Source organism: Oncorhynchus mykiss, chromosome 10 (assembly GCF_013265735.2).
Source record: "Oncorhynchus mykiss isolate Arlee chromosome 10, USDA_OmykA_1.1, whole genome shotgun sequence".
NCBI lineage: Eukaryota > Metazoa > Chordata > Actinopteri > Salmoniformes > Salmonidae > Oncorhynchus > Oncorhynchus mykiss.
Genome location: NC_048574.1, coordinates 37,690,747 through 37,712,403, shown reverse-complemented (window position 1 = coordinate 37,712,403; position 21,657 = coordinate 37,690,747). Strand labels below are relative to the sequence as shown.

Sequence of the window (21,657 nt, the reverse complement as noted above, 5' to 3'; positions counted from 1 at the left end):
AAGAAAGGCCTTGGCATTTATAACCACAGACTAAGCCTACTCCCTACTGGGCAATGACGTCAGATCAACATCCAATTTTGATTGGATTGTCAACAAACATGGATTTGGTTTTGAATTGACCAAACCCTTGAAACCCTGTTGTTGATTTTTGTTTGAAGATGTGGTTCAGTTGAGAATAAAACTTTGTAAATTGATGACTTTGTAAATTGATGTTAATTGTTAAAAAAAACGACTTCTATACATTGATATGGTATGGTGAAAGTTTAAACAACGTTTCACATTTATTTTTGATTGATGGGTTGATAGCTACAGTACTTGAATGAGCCTTCGGTCTACCATCCTGGCCAGACCAACGAAATCCTGCTTATTTTCCTGTTTCCATTAGTCTGTTTTTGTGTTGAAGCACTAACTGTGAGTGTCTAGTATTGAAAAGGAGCTGCACAAAATTAGATTTCCCATCAAAACAGTGTTAAAAATGCACTCACCGAGAGATTATTTCTCATGTTCCCTGGGGACGGTCGTATGAAAGCTATAATTTATTTTTCTCACTCTGATCTTCTAGATGTTGCCTGTTTCCCTGCAAGATGATAATAAGACAATATTTTAAAAAAAATGTTTTTAAATGAAAACAAAAGATTATCATTACATGGAGACCCTCACAATGTGAAAGCTTTGAACAGCGTTTTATGTTAAGAAAGGTTTAGTTTTCATTTATATTTCACAGATGTTTTAATAGGTTGCACCATTTCCTTACAAAAGTCACGATACTCACAAAGAGGAAATCCTTGAATGATTCTGAATCCTACTGTGTCATCTGTACACCACTGTGCAGCTCATTAGTCTGCACTAGATTAATCAGAATAGACACTGACTGCAAGTTCAGCCTGCTACATGACATCATCTCACCCCTCTGCCAAAACATAGTGAAAGTAATCTATCATCTATCACTATACTGTGGCTTGACTGGTCAATCTACTGTACTGTAGTGGGCCCTCATAGTGGTTTGACTCATGAATAGAGCCCACTCATTTCCAGGGGCTAATGGCAAACTATGGTGTTAAGGAGATCTTCAGTGAATGTACAGCAACTATACATTACATACAGTATAATTTGCTTGACCAGCATTCAACTTAAAGGGGCCCTCAGTTGTAATGGGTGTACGCCTCTGCTGATGAGCATGTGCTTTGTCTGTACGTTTGCTTTAGCCTATATTTATTGTTTTAATGTCATAACACAGGAACTCTTTCTTACACCATTGAAATTAGTCCTTGATAAGGCCCAATGATTGGGTGAGGCGGTAGGTATTTAAATCTTCTGTATTGATTAATCTTGTTGCCTTGGTGCACAGCAGAGGCAGAGCTGTGGCCTCCCAGAGTTTATAAGACTCAGTCCTTGGTTCCCTCTGGCAGCAGCCTCGCGCAAACAGATTGCAATTCAAATTAGCCATGATAAGCTAGCAACCTTGAATACTAATGGAAGAAAGCAGCCAGTTCACAGGCAGGGATTGCACTCAACTCACCTCCCTATTTGGATCTGTCTACATCCATTATTGTCCCTGTTGCATGTTGTCTACCATAACATATCTGTTGAAGAAAATGGCTTGTGAAAAATAAAGCACCACCAACTGGTGATGGACTCTGAAAAGTGAAGTGCCGGTTCAGATAAGGGATGGTTGCGCTGGGTACCCGGTTAAAGGTACAATGACGAACAGGACACACACTCAATTTGAACATTTTATTATACTTCAGACACACACAGCTTTATGGTGAATTAATTATTTTTTCTTCACAACACACCAGGGAGTTTCCGATTTTGTAATCCAGTTCATGTAGGAATGAGTCCATGGAAAAAGTTGAGCTCTTTGTGATGTAATCCTTTCTCTGGAAAAGTGAGACTGACATGACCCCGGCTTGGGTTGGCTGACCCCTTATATATCCGTCCCGGCCTAATGTTCTGATATGCCCAGGCCAGGGTCAGGGGTGATGATTGGCGGGTCAAAGGTCCCATGAGAGATCAGAGGTGTGTCATGTAAACAGATACTTCACACCTCTGAGGAGAGGTTGGAGCACTCCCCCCCTGCAGCAGACCTGCATCCAAAACAAGACAGAATCTGGAGGAAGTGAGGTCTTCTACAGCTTGAGCTAACAGTTGGGCAATACACGAACAGAGGGACACATTATTTTAATTGTAGTATGTTGCCATACAACACAATAATAACATTTAAGTAGACAATCTTATCCAGTGAGGGCATACAACTTCATACTGGTTCTCCATGGGAATCAAACCCACAACCCTGGCGTTGCAAGCATCATGTTCTACTAACTGAGATACACGGGACCAACAATAACAATAGTAATACTACATTATTAAAGCCCATGTTTCACCTCCAAAAATATATTTTAAAAATGCATTATTAAATAAATAATCATAATAATAAAATAATAAATACAAAAATATTATATATAAAATGAGAAGTACATGTATGAATCTGATATGTCACTTTGTTTTTCAATCGGACATTGTAAATTGGAGAGACACTCTATATACAAAAGTATGTGGACACTCCTTCAAATTAGTGGATTCGGCTATTCATGCAATCACCATAGACAAACATTGGCAGTATAATAGCCTTACTGAAGACCTCAGTGACTTTCAATATTTAAAAGGTCTAAAATAAAGTCTCATGTCCAGAGTGAATACATTTTCATTAGTGTATGTCATACAGGTATCTCAACTAAAACATACACTGAGTATATAAAACATTAAGAACACCTGCTCTTTCCACAGACTGACCAGGTGAATCCAGGTGAAAGCTATAACTCCTTATTGATGTCACTTGTTAAATCCACTTCAATCAGTGTAGATGAAGGGGAGGAGACCGATTAAAGAAGGAGTTTTATACCTTGAGACAATTGAGACATGGATTGTGCCATTCAGAGGGTGAATAGAGAAGACAAAAGTTTTAAGTGTCTTTGAACGGGGTATGGTAGTAGGTGCCAGGCTCACCGGTTTGTTTTAAGAACGGACACGCTGCTGGGTTGTTTCCTGTGTGTATCAGTTTCTCATGTGTATCAAGAATGGTCCACCCCCCAAATGACATCCAGCCAACTTGACAGCTGTGGGGTCCTTTGGAGTCAACATGGGCCAGCATTCCCGTGGAATGCTTTCGACACTTTGTAGAGTCCATACCCCGATGAATTGAGTCTGTTCTTAGGGCAAAATGGGGGGGATTCAACTCAATATTTGGAAGGAGTTGCTAATGTTTGTTATACTCGGTGTGTATCCCAGACAAGATTAAAGAATTGGACAGAGTGAATATGTCAGCGCTCACATCTGTAGAGGTTTGCATGACTTTGAGTGGTTACATACAATACATGTTGACAGAATGGCTGTGAGACAGAAAGAGAATGTGGCTGTACTCCACGGTAAGTGCCTTGCTTCTGGAACCACTGAAGACCCCAGTATTCAATCAGGAAGTTTGAAGAAGATGTGTCACCATCCAGTCCATGTCACAGCATGCAGTGGCCTGATAGGGAGATGACAATAAATGCATTATGTCTCTTTAATCACCAAAGCCATGTTCACTGCATATGTTGCGGAACATTTCAACCCTTTTGTTAGTGTCATTGATACTGTGCATTCGGAAAGTATTCAGACCCCTTTACATTTTCCACATTTTGTTACGTTACAGCCTTATCCTAAAACATATTTTTTTAAATTATAATACAAAAAATCAATCTACACACACATCTACATAACGACAAAGTGAAAACAGGTTTCTAGACATTTTTGCAAATGTATAAAAATAAAAACAGAAATACCTTATTTACATAAGTATTCAGACCCTTTGCTATGAGACTGGAAATTGAGCTCAGGAGCATCCTGTTTCCATTGATGATCCTTGAGATGTTTCTACATCTTGATGGGAGTCCACCTGCGTTAAATTCAATTGATTGGACATGATTTGGAAAGGCACACACCTGTCTACATAAGGTCCCACAGATGACAGTGCATATCAGAGCAAAAACCAAGCCACGAGGTCGAAAGAATTGTCCGTAGAGCTCCGAGACAGGATTGTGTCGAGGCCCAGATCTGGGGATGGGTACTCAAACATTTCTGCAGCATTGAAGGTCCCCAAGAACACAGTGGCCTCCATCATTCTTAAATGTAAGAAGTTTGTAAACACCAAGACTCTTCCTAGAGCTGGCCGCCCGGCCAAACTGAGCAATCAGGGGAGAAGGGCCTTGGTCAGGGAGGTGACCAAGAACTTGATGGTCACTCTGGGAGAACCTTCCAGAAGGACAAGCATCTCTGCAGCACTCCACCAATCAGGCTTGCAGAGCGGCCAGGGAAGCCACTCCTCAGTAAAAGGGCACATAACAGCCCACTTGGAGTTTGCCAAAAGGCACCTAAAGGACTCTCAGACCATGAGAAACAAGATTCTCTGATCTGATGAAACCAAGATTGAACTCTTTAGCCTGAATGCCAAGCGTCATGTCTGGAGGTAACCTGGAACCATGCCTACAGTGAAGCATGGTGGTGGCAGCATCATGCAGTGGGGATGTTTTTCAGTGGCAGTGACTAGGAGACTAGTCAGGATCGAGGGAAAGATGAACAGAGCAAAGTACAGAGAGATTCTTGATGAAAACCTGCTCCAGAGTGCTCAGGACTGAGCGCGAAGTTTCACTTTCCAACAGGACAACCACCCTAAGCACACAGCCAAGACAACACAGGAGTGGCTTCGGTACAGGTCTCTGAATGTCCTTGAGTGGCCCAGCCAGAGGCCGGACCTGAACCCGATCGAACATCTCTGGAAAGACCTGAAAATAGCTGTGTAACAACGCTCCCAATCCAACCTGACAGGGCTTGAGAGAATCTGCAGAGAAGAATGGGAGAAACTCCCCAAATATAAGTATGCCAAGTTAGTTGTGTCATACCCAAGAAGAATCAAGGCTGTAATCACTGCCAAAGGTGCTTCAACAAAGTACTGAGTTAAGGGTCTGAATACGTATGTAAATGTGATATTTCAGTTTTTATTTTTAGTACATTTGCTAAGGTTTCTTCAAATGTGTTTTTGCTTTGTCATTATGGGGTATTGTGTGTTTATTTATGAGGTACAAAAACAATACAATCCATTTTAGAGTAAGGCTTTAACATAACCAAGTCAAGGTGTCTGAATACTTTCCGAATACACTGTATATGGAAATACACATACAAATATTAGAATCATAAGCAGTGACTGTAATACCCCCCTTGTCAATGTAATCATTCATTGTGATATAAAAGTAAAAACTGATCCTAAATCAGTACTCCTTCTCTGAGATGCTTTGTGAATACGGGTCCTGGTCTGTCTGGATGCTGCTTTTCTAGTGAGCTAACTCCCTCTCTGCCTGAAATTAAATATCACCAAAAACATTAATAAGAATTAGCCTAGTCAGTCAGTAACTTTGTTAACTAATGAAACACTAATTTAAACTTACACAAGCCTATTGGGCCTAATTATACCAAAACAACACAGCCATTTGCTGTGAAATCAACAGGGTATTTTTCTTGACAACTTTTTCAGTCACCAGTGCATCAATAAAACGAAGGGGAACAAAAAAGTGTTCACAATAGTCAGTATTATAGCTAGCAAATATATAGTTCTTAATTTCTACAAATCTAGCTATAGGCCACTTAGCTAGCTAAGGTGGTGAACTCAGACTGGTGGTGGGAGTTCGGTAACGTTAACTTTCCTCCAGCAGTTTCAGTCTAGCTAGCTAGCTAATGGCATTTTTATCAACTGTATCAATCAGATGGATAGCTTAGCAAACATAGCTATTCATTTTCCCCTCTCATGTAAATTTGCCTGATACAGCCTAGCCTGCCAGTTGCTATTAAGTAGCATGAATAAATCATAAGCCAGCTAGCAATGCCAAGCTCATGCCTTTTACCCAGGATTGAATGTAGATTTAATTTCTTACTGGTATGGGAAACCCAAGTGCTCTCATGCATTTTTTTTTAATACTACAAAAATTACAGGGTAGCCTACTCTGCTGATCCATATAACCGGCCTACAAATAGGGGAGACACAAATACAATACAACGTCCATCTGACCTGGAGGAGAAAATGATTGTCCAAGAACAAACAAAAGTGTCACTGACCCAATGATCAAGACAATGAATATGCACACTCACTGGGGATATGGCCAATGTTCTTCACTGGTGCCAATAAGATAGGCTACTGTTCACTCAATTAAGTTAAGAATTTTGATAACTAACGACAGATTGGAGTCTTTTCATTTTCATCTCTTTACAGCAATAGCCATTTGCGTTCCAAACAGTTTTCCGCGATTCCCGACTGTAGGCTATGCAATTTAAAACAATCCACAGCTTTAAAAAAATAAGCTAATTATCCTCTGTGGGTAAATCATGCTTTCTGGTGTAGTAGCCTATTTTGAAGGATTTTATTTATTTGTGTATAGACAGGAGTAAGCTAATTAAGCTATATAATTTTGGCAATTTCATTCAATTTACTTTAGGGAAAGCTTAGCTTCCCTAGACTAATGGACACGCCGCCTATGCCTTTTAATGTTGCATAAACACAACCAGTAATGATGTTTTCATCTGATTATCAAACAATCACTTAACAAAGTTGCTCATGTAGGCTACCAGCGCATTTTCGTCCACTCACAAAATAATTTCAGCATCCAAACCCCAACAGTGCACTGTGAACCCGTGATTTGATGAGTGGAAAGAGAAATCTGTTACTAAACACCTACATGTATTGTAATGACATTCTGCAATTGTCATTAGGCCTACAAATGTAGCCTGAATTGATGCATCCACTGTTGTCAACGCGCCCAGCGGTGGAAAAAGTACTCAATTGTCATACTTGAGTAGAAGTATAGATACCTTAAAAGAAAATGACTCAATTAAAAGTCACCCCAAAAAATATTACTTGAGTAAAAGTCTAAAAGTATTTGGTTTTAAATATACTTAAGTATCAGAAGTAAATGTAATTACAAAAATATACGTAAGTATCAAAAGAAAAAGTATAAATAATTTCAAATTCTCTTGATAATTGTGTGAATTTCTGTCCTGCTAAGCATTCAAAATGTAATGAGTACTTTTGGGTGTCAGGGAAAATGTAAGGAGTAAAATGTACATGATTTTCTTTAGGAATGTAGTGGAGTAAAACTAAAAGTTGTAAAAATATAAATAGTAAAGTAAAGTACAGATATCCATAAAAAACTACTGAAGTAGTACTTTAAAGTATTTTTACTCGGTCTTGGCCACTCATCTCCGGCTTGACAAAATGTAAGGGTTCTGCTCAAACCACAATGCAATTTGGAACATATACCACCTGGTTTCTAGTCAATTCACACATTTTTCATGCGGCTGACATGCAGTAATGTTAAATAATGGTGTAATAAAAAAAAAAAAGAATAATAATATTTTTTTTGCGCATGTTTTAATTGTGATAGGTTTACGTTTTACACGTTCGGCGTAACCCCGCTATTTATTTTGCCGGGATGCAGTACCTGATCGTACCACCTTACTTTCACCCCTGCTTTTACCAACAAAAATCATCTACACTTATAAAAGAGACAATTACCTTCAAGCAGATCATTTGTATTTTATTCAAGGACTTCAGGCCGAGGAGTAATAGCTACTTGTTTGTAGAACCGGCATCTTCACTTGAACAAATGTCACAGGCAAAATTACAGGCTGCGTCGGGCACTCGAGGGGGCGTTGCTTACCAACGCAGGTGCTTCACCATTTTTTTCTTTAGATACCCCCCCCCAAATAAACTTTTTTTGTGTTGCTATTTACAAAGGGGTGTATATTCTATTTATATTGGCAAATTTAACTTGCAACATGGCCTTTAATAGCCACTAATAACAACAACCATAATAATAGTAAAGGTCATGATTATCATCATCATTAATTGGACAATTACACATCGTTTAAAAGCTTGTTTTTGCATAACACTACACAAGCCTACCATTATAAGAGAGGGATAACTACCTTTGCAATGTTCAACAATATCTCTTCAAGCTGAAACACTCATTTTGTTCCAATTTTAAGCACCTTGTCCCCCAACCAAATGAACTGCCAATAAGCCAACATTCCATTCAAACAATACAGCCAATCCACAGTCATACAGTATACTTACTGAAATCAGTAGACCAGAGGACTAAAACAAGTTGTAAATGGAACAAGTACTGAAATTAGCTTTAAAACAGCAACATTTTCTCTCAGCCTCATGGCAAAATGTGTAGAATTGTAGGATTGTAGGATGCGTAGCATTGTTAAACCCCAGAAAAGAGGGCTCTTGCTCAGACCTTGCGGACGCCCCGCGGAATTGCGGTACGCCACTGACCTTACCTCGTCAGGCTGGCTGTGTTGGATGGTGAAATTATTGCTCACCGGTGCCACACCCCCTTCTTCTCTGTCGTGTATGGTATATTCCAGTGATGCTGAGTTGGTGATTGTGTCCACCAGGGAAGATTTTTTTTTAAAGATGAACAGTTGAATCATAACCATTAGAAAAAAGCAAATCACACGCGTTCCGCTCTACATATCAAACGCTGTCTTGCCATTCTCTTCGACACATTCACCGGAGCATCATAGCCTATTCAACTGAAGCCAGCGTAGCTCAACCGTCATCATTGCGTTATTTGCCAAGGATACACGAGGATAAAGCATATAATAATGTGAACAGTCTTCTTCTTATTTCTCATGAAGTGAAACTATGGCATGGGAATAAGCCTCCGGTATGGTCACATCACGAAAAGGTGAGCCATTTGTCTACTAGCTACTGCTTTCAGCCTGTGTTTATCGCAGAATTGTTACGTGGCGCGCTATATCCTACTGTATCGCTCCTGAATCGTGGTATCCTCAGGTGCAAAAACATTCGAGAAAGGGATTGTAGGCTATAGTGAGTGCAGTGATAGCCCCGTACACAAGGTGCCGGCTAGGCTATGGGATATTCCCATTCGGCGGGCCCGTGGTGCTAATGGACATTATCTTTATGTTCCTAGCTGGTGATACCAACTCTGAGGAAAGGACATTCTGTGGTAGCCTACCTAAACATGACCATTTTGCTAAGGCTACAGACTACACCTGTCCCGTAAACTTTACAGACAGCAAGATAATTGGAGTTGCCATGTTGGTCAGCAATGAACCAGTGCATTACAATATATTTATTAGGCTTACATTGTGTACATTAAGGTTAGGCTATAACGTAGCTTAACTTGTGTATCGTATTGTTAGTAGTATGTATTAGTAGTAGTATTATACATTCAGTAATGTCGGCAGTTCTGCGAATATAGCCTGATCAGTCGATCAGCTTTCTCGAGTAAAGATGTAGACAAATAGCCCACGTAAAATGTTATACTAATGCACTTGGCTTGATGACATGACCAGAAACAAAATATATTTTTACAACTTCCAAAGATGAAACAAAAATAAAATAAAATCATTTTTATAATAATATCTCAATGGTATCTATGACAGGTTGTAAAATTGCTGCTATCTGTTGACAACCTTGTGCAATGTGCAAGACAGACCCGTCTGAAACTGGCAACAGACATATTTCTTACTCAGGGGTGTCCAGTAATAGCTTTAATAACATGTGTTTAATTGAAAACAACTATTACATATTATTACATATATGTTACCTGCAATTATGATTTTGTTTTTTATATGATAACGCAACTGAGTATGATGGCATTTATTGGCATTCATTTGCTCTCAGGAGCCACCTGAAACACACAGGCTCTGGGCTATTATAGTCAGAGGCAATGCTGAGCTTCCATTACTGCATTTTTGGAAAATGTTAATTATATTAATCTGCATTGAGTAGGAGAGATGAAACTACTGCAGACTGCAGATGTGCTATGCGAAAGCCATATTCATGTACCGTTATGTAAGCCTACCTCATGTAGTGTAATGGATGATAATTCTTGATATTCTTATCAAATGCTATGAACCTCTTGAATAGATCAATCCGAATATCATCCAAATAAAACACAGCTCTAAAATCTAAATACCAGTAGGCCTATCGGATTGATAAACAGTGTGACAACAGTTCATTTTCTCGATAAAAATACACAGTCATTTTTTTTTTAGAGTTATTGAGTTTAAAATCTATACAAGCAAGTCTCAGTGTGTTTTGAGAAGTTATGTACTGTACACTGAATTCAGAGTGGTTTACATTGTACATCATCAAGCAGCCAATCCCCTTGCCTTATTTCTCACTCCTTTCAATTTTATCACTGGGTTTAGCTGTAGAAAAAAATATTGGGAAAAAAATAGATACTGTTACATATCGCAATATTATTTTGGATGATATTATATCAATACTTAGACTTTTTGTTGTTGTTGCTAGGTAGCGTTACCTAACGCTAGTCGGCTGTACCAGTGCCAAAACTACAGTATTTTTCATCCTATAGCTTGTTATCCATATTCTTTTGAAATAGTGAGCCAATATGTTTTCAGCACTTTTATTTCCAAGACTGATCAAAACACATTGTCTCGTGCTATCTCCTGTCTCTCTGCAGCAGACATAAAGTGAGCAATATGTTTGGAACATCAAATCACAATAAAATCGCAGCAACAAATCGCAATACATATAGAATCATGAGAATTGGGAGAATTGAAATACATATCGTACCGGCACCTGCTTCATTCCGCCAATTAGGTTCCTTTTAAGTAGTGTAACTTGGTGCAAAAAAACATTCTGTCATAAAGTGCACATGTTCAACTTCATCAAAAACATGTTTTCCCATCTCAAGAGGTTAAATAAAAAAAACACTATAGTAAGTGCCTATTAAGTGTCAAATAAAGTAACAGGGTTGATGACTTCATCTCAAATCAGCCATGAATCCCCTTTTGACAGGGGGAATGGAAGCTTGTTGTGTGAAACAGGGAGTGGCAATTGATTGCAGGCTTGCCATTTTTTTAATTGTTAAAACATTTCTAGCCTGTCTATCTATGTGCCATCAAACCCCTGCAGCATGTCCAGAATGCTGCAGTCTACCTGGTGTTTAACCATCCCAAGTTCTCCCATGTCACCCTGCTCCTCCGCACACTCCACTGGCTTCCAGTCAAAGCTCGCATCCACAACAAGACCATGGTACTTGCCTACGGAAAAGCAAGAGGATCTGCCCCTCCAAACCTTCAGGCTATGCTCAAACCCTACACCCTAACCCGAGCACTCCGTTCTGCCACCTCTGGTCTTTTGGCCCTCCCACCACTACGGGAGGGCAGCTCCTGCTCAGTCCAGTCCCAACTCTTCTCTGTCCAGGCACCCTAATGGTGAAACCAGCTTCCCACTGGGGCTAGGACAGCAGAGCCCCTGCCAATCTTCAAAAAACATCTGAAACCCTACCTCTTCAAAGAGTATCTTAAATAATCCCCTTTACTAGCTCTGACTTTGCTGACAGTTACTTTATTGAAGAGAAATGTACTTTCTATGCCTGTGATATGTGGTTGTCCCACCTAGCTATCTGAAGATGAATGCACACACTTTATGTCACTCTGAATAAGAGTGTATACTAAATTACAAACATTTTAATGTAACGGGGTTGACCTTTTATGCTCAACCCGCTTAGTTTCATACCACAAAACTAGAGGTCGACCGACTATGATTTTTCAACGCCGATACCGATTATTGGTGGACCAAAAAAAGCAGATACCGATTAATCGGACAATTTATTTTATTTTATTTGTAATAATGACAATTACAACAATACTGAATGAACACTTATTTTAACTTAATATAATACATCAATAAAATCAATTTAGCCTCAAATAAATAATGAAACATGTTCAATTTGGTTTAAATAATGCAAAAACAAACTGTTGGAGAAGAAAGTAAAAGTGCAATATGTGCCATGTAAAAAAAGCTAACGTTTAAGTTCCTTGCTCAGAACATGAGAACATATGAAAGCTGGTGGTTCCTTTTAACACGAGTCTTCAATATTCCCAGGTAAGACGTTTTAGGTTGTAGTTATTATAAGAATTATAGGACTATTTCTCTCTATACCATTTGTATTTCATATACCTTTGACTATTGGATGTTCTTATAGGCACTTTAGTATTGCCAGTGTAACAGTATAGCTTCCGTCCCTCTCCTCGCCCCTACCTGGGCTCGAACCAGGAAGACATCGACAACAGCCACCCTCGAAGCATCGTTACCCATCGCTCCACAAAAGCTGTGGCCCTTGCAGAGCAAGGGGAACAACTACTCCAAGTCTCAGAGTGAGTGACGTCACCGATTGAAACGCTATTATCGTGCACCCCGCTAACTAGCTAGCCATTTCACATCGGTTACACCAGCCTAATCTCTGGAGTTGATAGGCTTGAAGTAATAAACAGCTCAATGCTTGAAGCATTGCGAAGAGCTGCTGGCAAAATGCACAAAAGTGCTGTTTGAATGAATGCGTACGAGCCTGCTGCTGCCTACCATCGCTCAGTCAGACTGCTCTATCAAATATCAAATCATAGACTCAATTATAACATAATAACACACAGAAATACGAGCCTTTGGTCATCAATATGGTCGAATCCTGAAACTATCATTTCGAAAACAAATGTTTATTTTTTCAGTGAAATACGGAACCGTATTTTATCTAACGGATGGCATCCCTAAGTCTAAATATTGCTGTTACATTGTACAACCTTCAATGTTATGTCATAATTACGTAAAATTCTGGTAAATTAGTTCGCAACGAGCCAGGCTGCCCAAACTGTTGCATATACCCTGACTCTGCGTGCAATGAACGCAAGAGAAGTGACACAATTTCACCTGGTTAATATTGCCTGCTAACCTGGATTTCTTTGAGCTAAATTTGCAGGTTTAAAAATATATACTTCTGTGTATTGATTTTAAGAAAGGCATTGATGTTTATGGCTAGGTACAGTCGTGCAACGATTGTGCTTTTTTCGCAAATGAGCTTTTGTTAAATCATCCCCTGTTTGGGGAAGTTAGCTGTCTTTGTTAGGAAGAAATAGTCTTCACACAGTTCGCAACAAGCCAGGCGGCCCAAACGGCTGCATATACCTTGACTCTGTTGCAAGAGAAGTGACACAATTTCCCTAGTTAAAAAAATGTATGTTAGCAGGCAATATTAACTAAATATGCAGGTTTAAAAATATATACTTGTGTATTGATTTTAAGAAAGGCATTGATGTTTATGGTTAGGTACACATTGGAGCAACGACAGTCCTTTTTTGCGAATGCGCACCACATCGATTATATGCAACGCAGGACACGCTAGATAAACTAGTAAAATCATCAACCATGTGTAGTAAACTGGTGATTATGATTGATTGATTGATTGTTTTTTATAAGATAAGTTTAATGCTAGCTAGCAACTTACCTTAGCTTCTTACTGCATTCGCGTAACAGGCAGGCTCCTCGTGGGGTGCAATTTAAGGCAGGTGGTTAGAGCATTGGACTAGTTAATCGTAAGGTTGCAAGATTGAATCCCCGAGCTGACAAGGTAAAAATCTGTCGGTCTGCCCCTGAACAAGGCAGTTAACCCACTGTTCCTAGGCCGTCATTGGAAATAAGAATGTGTTCTTAACTGACTTGCCTAGTTAAATAAAGGTGTACATTTTTTTTTAATCGGCCAAATCGGTGTCCAAAAATACCGATTTCCGATTGTTATGAAAACTTGAAATCGGCCCTAATTAATCGGCCATTCCGATTAATCGGTCGACCTCTACACAAAACACCAGAAAATGTCCAAAAAGAGTACAACCAGCTCACCTGCTTTTACACTATGATTTGACCGTTCGATGTTCAATGTTTCTTTTGAAAAAAATATTTTGAAAGGAATAGTTTCACCATATTTAAATGAGAGTTTTGTGTCCGTAACAGGGTTGACCTGAAAATGAGGGACAGGGTTTTTGTTAAACTTAAAGTTAATCACTAATCACATTAAATAAATAATAATCTTCATAAATTACTTTGTCAAAGCAACAAAATAACAAGGGCTTTACAATGATCCTGAAAACGGCATTTTGGCACTTTAGCAAGTCTTTATTCATATAAAAAATATAAATGATTGAAAACTCAATGTTTCAAGCTTTTAAAATTCAATATTTGTGCTCAATTTATACTTAATTAAAATATCGAAGGGATGCAAAAGACACTCTTTTCGTGGAATGTCCCACCTAAGTACAGTGATAATATCGTATTTTGATGTCTCTGGCAATTTCCAGCCCTAGAGCACAAATGCAAGTTTCGAAATGATTAGGACATAAATAGCTTGCTTATGTTATTCTGCATTTATTGCTAAGCACATCAGCTAAGATTCAGAATAGGTCTTACAGATTGTACAGAAACACAGTTTGATTTGCATGATTCTAAAGCAAGACCTGCCAATCTTACATATCAAAACAAGTCATTGCCGTTGGTTAGTCTTCTGCATAATCTATCTTTAATATATATTTAATAACACCAGCAGTGCTTTTGTTAATAGACCTTCATTTCACAAAAGAAACCTTCAGTTATTATACTGAACAAAAATATAAATGCAACATAAAACAATTTTAAAGATTTTACTGAGTTACAGTTCATATAAGGAACTATAAATTATTTTAGCCCTAATCTATGGATTTCACATTACTGGGAATACAGATATGCATCTGTTGGTCAAAGATACCTAAAATATAAGGTATGGGTGTAGATCAGAATACCAGTCAGTGTCTGGTGTGACCACCATTTGCTTCATGCAGCGTGACACATCTCCTTCGCATAGAGTTGATCAGGCTGTTGATTGTGGCATAGAGTTAATCAGGCTGTTGTTTGTGGCCTGTCGAATGTTGTCCCACTCCTCTTCAATTGCTGTGCAAAGTTGCTGGATATTGTCAGGAACTAGAACATGCTGTTGTACACATTGATCCAGAGCATCCCATACATGCTCAATGTCTGGTGAGTATGCAGGCCATGGAAGAACTGGGACATTTTCAGCTTCCAGGAATTGTGTACAGATTGTTGTGACATGGGGCCGTGCATTATAATGCTTAAACTTGAGGTGATAGCGGCGGATGAATGGCACGACAATGGGCCTCAGGATCTTGTCACGATATCTCTGTGCATTCAAATTGCCATGGATAAAATGCATTTGTGTTCGTTGTCCGTAGCGTATGCCTACCTATAACATAACCCTATCGCCACCATGGGGCACTCTGTTCACAACGTTGACATCAACAAACCGCTCGTCCACATGACGCCATACACGTGGTCTGCGGTTGTTAGGACAAATTCTCTAAAACGACATTGGAGTCGGCTTATAGTAGAGAAATTAACATTAAATTCTCTAGCAACAGCTCTGGAGGACATTCTGCAGTCAGCTTGTCAATAGCACACTTCTTCAAGACTGTTTGAAAAACATTCTAGGTGAAGCTGGTTGAGAGAATGTCAAGAGTGTGCAAAAGCTCTCATCAAGGCAAAGAAAGGGTGGCTACTTTGAAGAATCTCAAATATATATATTTTTTGATTTGTTAAACACTTTTTTGGTTACTTCATGATTCCATATGTGTTATTTCATATTTTTGATGTCTTCACTATTATTCTGCAATGTAGAACATAGTCAAAATAAATAAAAACCCTTGAATGAGTAGGTGTGTCCAAACTTTAGACTGGTACTGTATATTCCCATGGGGTCCCGTGTATCTCAGTTGGTAGAGCATGGAGCTCGCAACGCCAGGGTTGTGAGTTAGATTACCATACAGAACCAGTACGAAAAAGTATGAAAAATGTATGGACTTACTACTGTAAGTTTCTCTGGATAAGACCGTCTGCTAAATTAATCAAATGTAAAACATATTTAACTAATGGGAGATGCTGTTGGGTTATTCTTTCTTTTAATGTCCAAGGAAATATGGAAACATATTGGTGGGACATTTGATGTCTGAAGGTGGTGAAAACAAGAGTATTAGTATGCATATTTGCAATTCCTAAATGAAAGTAATTTGATGTTGACCTCCTCAATGACCACCCCTAGGCATATCTTCTCAATGTATGAGACACAAGACTACTACTGTATGTGCCATTGTCGAGTATGCCCTGCTTTTTTTTAGCAGAAAAGTACAAGGTGACACTTTATTTAAAGGTCTGGTTATGAATTCCTAATACATTATCACTTAGTTTCAGAACCATTAAATTAAGTAAATACATATGGCCTGTTGTTCACTTGCCCTGGTAATATATGGTTTAGTGTCAGTATTGGTGGTGGTTGTGGTGAAGGTGGTACTGCTGGTAGCGCTGGTATTTGTAGTTATATCACTACTTACTAGTTGCATTAAAAATTAACTCTGCCTCTCTCCCATTGGCATTGAAACAACCAATTGTTTTCATGTCTGCCTAACCTTATTCTGAGTTATTTATGTTCACTTTGTATTCAACTGGTAATAAAAAAAAACTGAATTTGAATTGAAGTTTTTGAGTAATATTTCCCATAGCTTATAATATTTTGTTTTCTCCCCATATCATGTGGTTGTATAAGCAGGATTTTATTTTCCCAAACTGCCTTTTCTGCCCAATGTCAACTGCCTATTTTCTATTCAATTATTTGTCTCCACCTCTTCCACCCATGCTCGTCTGTTGATCGCTGTACATATTTCTTCTCAAATTATGCCATTGGCATACCCTGTAGTCAAAAGGATTGTAGTCTTTACAGCAAAGGTAATAATTTCACCGACCCCCCACCATCCTTTCCATAGCCTCCCACTTCAGCTTGGCTTTCTCTACCTACAGTACCTTTCCATACAGTAACCATCCTATACAACTACTGTATTATGCCTCTCATCTTTCCTAATGTTATGGTCTGATGGATGAAAATATATTTGTTTAAATCTATATTGTACATGGTGTTATGTCCCCATATTAATCTATATAATTTGGGTCATGTTAGTCTGGCTTCATGCATCTCTACATTTAGTTTTTATCAGGAAGGTACTGATCAAATAGTAGTTGAGACTAAACAATGACTGTTTTTTGAGTCTCTAAATGGTATTGATATAAATTATCCAGTTTAAAAACAAATTACACTGAACAGAAATATAAACGCAACATGTAAAGTATTGGTCCTGTGTTTCATTAGCTGAAATAAAAGATACCAGAAATTTTCCATGCAAACAAAAAGCTTATTTTTCTCCAATTTTGTGCACAAATTTGTTTACGTCTCTGTTAGGGAGCATTTCTTCTTTGCCAAGATAATCGATTAACTTGACAGGTGTGGCATATCAAAAAGCTGATTAAACAGCAGTATCATTACACAGGTGCACCTTGTGCTGTGGACAATAAAAGGCCACTCTAAAATGTGCAGTTTTGTCACAGATGTGTTAACTGCAGGCATGCTACCAGAGCTGATGCCAGAGAATTCAATGTTAATTTCTATACCATAAGCCGCTTCCAACGTCATTTAAGAGAATTTGGCAGTATGTCCTACCGGCCTCACAACCGCAGGCCACGTGGTACACACCAGCCCAGGACCTGCACATCCGTCAAGTCTCTCTTGACTGGAGATGATATAGTCATAAAGTGAATATTAGTACTGCACCATAACTTGTATCATGCCGTACAGTAGAGTGACACACTACATCTCTTATGGGTGGCAGGTAGCCTAGGTAGCCTAGTTGGGCCAGTAACTGAAAGGTCGCTGGTTCGAATCCCTGAGTCAACTAGGTGAAAAACATATGCCCTTGAGCAAGGCACTTAACCCTAATTGCTCCGGTAAGTCGCTCTGGATAAGAGTGTCAGTTAAATTACTATATGAAAATTATATACAGTACTTGGCTTAGGCGGGAGCTCCTTTCTTCATTCAAGGAAACATTGAACCATGATTTACTGTACTTTGAAAAAGCACCTGTGTTGAATACAGCAACATGTGTAGGCTAGAGGTTAAAAGAGATTTTGAAGAGCTCTTGATACCAGAGATATCTTTGAGTTCTGCGTATGGAAAACCCAATGTCGTATTTGTTTGCATTTGTATAACCTATCCAAAAAGTGTTTGCTCAAATATATTAATTGGACTCTAGGGAGAAACTTGATCAGCTCCTGTTGTTCTCTTTAAATGCTAATGAGGAGGAATTAAACTTTTCCTATAAATAATTTTGCTTACCTTTCCCATTCGATCTACATTATGTATAAACTGAGACTAATGACTCTAGGTTTGAATAAAGTGGAGCTGGTATCAGACAAAACAAAATAGTGTTTGTTTTGAACAACTGAAGATTTTCAAAGTTTACCTCACCACTAGAGAGAGACCAATGAACAAAGGGAGTGCATCTGGTCCACTGGAGTCTTACAACAGCAGAGCTACAGTAACAACATCTACAAATATTGACTCACAAAATAACTCAGTGATATCTATTAAGATCTCTGGTTCTTATCATAGAGGGATCAGAACAAAGGACCAGACAAGATGCTTTCCGATGATTAGATGATTCAGAAGAACATGCAAGGACAAGGAAGCTCTGCTGTGGAGATTATTCAAGTAAACTACAGTAACGCACTACAGTGAAATAAACGAATGATGATGACGAAGACGAAATTACAATCTTATGTTTTTTCAAATGAGTTTTGACTGGTACTGTATGTGATTTAGTGTGTTCAGTACATAGCACATATATTCCATGTCTAGCACGGATGATTGGTTTGAGGGACGGACTTTGGAAGGGCCAGCCTAGCAGAGTGGATGGAAGACTGGGAGCAGCCAGCTGCGATGCATGGGGGAACGCACAGTGGAGAGAGGGGCTTGACAGACGTGCCGGTAAGGATAGTGAATGCGTTGCATCTAAGGGCTTGTCCATGAGGGAAGGATGGAGGCAAAGTTCAATGTCAAATGGTAGACTGTTGAGAGATGACTAAAGCGTGAGTGTCATACAGACATTTGACATTGGAAGATTCTGAGTGACACCTTCTTACACTCTAAATGGCCGATTTCCACCTGCAGCCCAATGCAATGAGGACCCTGAAAGTGGAAGCTGTGGGTCATGCAATAAATTGTTAGCTGGTGCCTGGCAAACGCGCACGTGTCAGAGTAATGCCTCTGTCCATTCCTCCATTTGATACATGGCTTGGGAATAAAGTGGATGTATGCCTTTTATAGGAGTGATCTATTCATCCTTACAATAAGATGCCATTCTCATAAGAGATCCCTCTACTTTACTGATAACCCTGGTGCCCCAAACTAGGCTTGTAATGTGAGCGAGCATCAAGAAAAACATTAGTGCTCCTGTTGTAATCCATCTTGAGATCCATGTTGCGTGTGTTGGCCAATTACTCAAAAAGCTTTTATGTGAAAATGCACATGCACACGACTCATTTCACTGGTACCATGCAACCATGTGTTCTTTCTTTTTTTCATCTATGGCATACCATTTGATTATTTGACATACAGTATTTCCATACAGGTTTTACTCTCTCAATGATTTGTATTTAAACATTGAAACAGTGTTGTCAAGAGTGATCATGTCCTCTGATATAAACAGCAGTACCACCCACAGACTCCAGCAAGAACTCTCCAGGTGTTTTCAAATCATAGTTCCAGTGCTTTCAGTTCAAGTCCATTATGTTTCAATGTCTACTGGCAGTTTAGAGCATAAGAACAGAGATTGCTTGTGTAATTTGCTCTGAACTTCAGGACCAGAAATGGTGGGGAGCACCCTTAAAACCAAGTTGTACCATTCATCAAACTGCAAATTAAACCAGCCAATAAAAGGCTTGTACTAGTTCCTATAAACCACCAAGCATTTCTGCATAGGGTGATACATGCCAGGTTCCTAGCCTAGCACACTGAATTTAATGTTGAGCTAGAACTGCCCACATTCTGGGTGGGTTGCCATGGGGCTTGCTGATAAAAAGGTTACTGTCAGGTTGCTTAACGAATCACACCATTAGATGTTTGTATAAGGGAGGAGCTCCCCTGAGTTAGAGGCTGCCTACAAGGAGCAGACGAAATCAATTGCTACTACTCAGATTACAGGAAATATTAGGGTGTCATCTCATTCATAACAGATAATCGTAACAGACATTGTTCCGTAAATAGGTACGGTAGACAGCTGGTGGACAAGACTATTGTATCGCCCATGGTTATCCTTGGTAATATTGAATTATCATTGAATTATGCATACATACCACTTTCATTTGTGTTTTTTGTAGTTATTGTCTAATACACTGTATGTTATATACTTTAATTCCTACCAATACATCTTTGTAGAGTATTTGGATTCCCTAAAATTATAAACCTGTCTTCTATGAACAGCAGGCTGATGCATTGGGCCTCTTTTGAGCCCCAGAAACAAACATGTATCTTTAAAGGAGATAAATCAATGCCTTCAGCACTTAATTTGATAGCCTCATGTAGCTAACAGTCCATTAGGCGCTGTGACAACCCAGAGCACCCTGTGAATGTTTACGATCCGTAGGTGTCAAAGCACAACGGGAAAGTCACAGTGAAACATGCTGCCTGTCAGGTCGTAACCTCAAATATTCTGCAAAGCTGCAAAAGTTGAACCTGTGTCAATGGATTACTTTCTCATGAGATGCTGCTTGTGCTAGATTCTGAAAATGGTTATTGCATTAGGAAGAGTCACCTTTCATTTGCGCATAACAGTGTAGGAAAGAGAAGATTTCAGTGCCTCCCCTTACCTCCTCCATTCCTGGGCCTGCTTCATTAGCACTGGCGTTTGGGTGGGGAGAGAGAGTGATATCTTCACAGCCCACAGGCCTGCCTGCCCTGTGACAAGGTGAAAGACGATGATAGAGTACGAGACCCCAGAGTTGTAGAAGAGCAAAGGACGAGGCTACAGTCAAGTGCAGTGGGTCCCGGCATCCAAAACAGTGCTGTGGGTGTACGTGTGTCTCTTGTTGTAGACGTCCATTAGATGTTGGCTGTGAATGATTACTTGGAGAACAGTGCTACATTTGATGAGAGAGTAACATTAACTACACATTTTGTATAGTAAAAACAAGAATTGACAGTTGACCAATCAGCAACAGAGCATGTAAAAAGTTATTTACTGATGTGTGGGTCCAGTTCATCGCTCTGAAGGCTGTACTATACAATTCCATTTCACCAATTCACCTACAGTATGCAACAGCAATCAAAGAGGAGAGGAGAAGAACCATATAGTTGTATGCTGTGAATGTACCACAGTGTGATGTGAAGAGTCTAGCAAGCAAGAGACATCGAGAGTGAACGAGAGGTCTACTCTACGTGTTATTAAGCTGTAATCCGTTATTATAGTACATCCAGTCCCCCACTCTGCTCTGCTCTGCAAGCTGTGACAACTCCGTGTGAAGGGACAGGTGTCACTCAGGGTCAAAACAATCCTAGCACTCTCACTTAATTGGACCCCTGTCTTCCCTGGTGGAATGGACAGAGCAGAGCTGGTGTACTGGGTATAACCTAGTATTGGATCATCTCTATACTATAGTTCACGCTTCCTGGGTTTCCATACAAAAAAATGGATGAACAAAAAAAATGGATAGTCCCGTACACCTTCAAACATTCAACCTCTAGCTGTGTACCCCCTCTAGCACCAGGGTCAGGGCACTCTCAAATGTTGTTTTTTGCCATCATTATAAGCCTGCCACACACACACTATACGATACATTTATTAAACATAAGAATGAGTGAGTTTTTGTCACAA

General features: G+C 39.3%; 1 protein-coding gene and 1 long non-coding RNA gene across 3 annotated transcripts in view; one reads left to right on the top strand and one right to left on the bottom strand.

Annotated features, from left to right (window-relative positions):
* Nucleotides 1–1,720: 1,720 nt before the first annotated feature.
* Nucleotides 1,721–8,355, bottom strand: LOC118966772. The gene is made up of 2 exons (XR_005053659.1): nucleotides 8,159–8,355; nucleotides 1,721–3,526 (listed from the first exon to the last, which is right to left on the bottom strand). It is a non-coding gene; the product is annotated as an uncharacterized LOC118966772 (long non-coding RNA).
* A 9-nt stretch (nucleotides 8,356–8,364) lies between these two features.
* LOC110533823 (teneurin-1) overlaps nucleotides 8,365–21,657 on the top strand; it is a 185,944-nt gene continuing 172,651 nt past the window's right edge. For both annotated transcript variants that reach the window (XM_036990211.1, XM_036990210.1), the window contains exon 1: nucleotides 8,365–8,780. The gene's annotated coding sequence lies outside the window, so the exon portion shown is untranslated. The remainder of the gene's footprint in view (nucleotides 8,781–21,657) is intronic.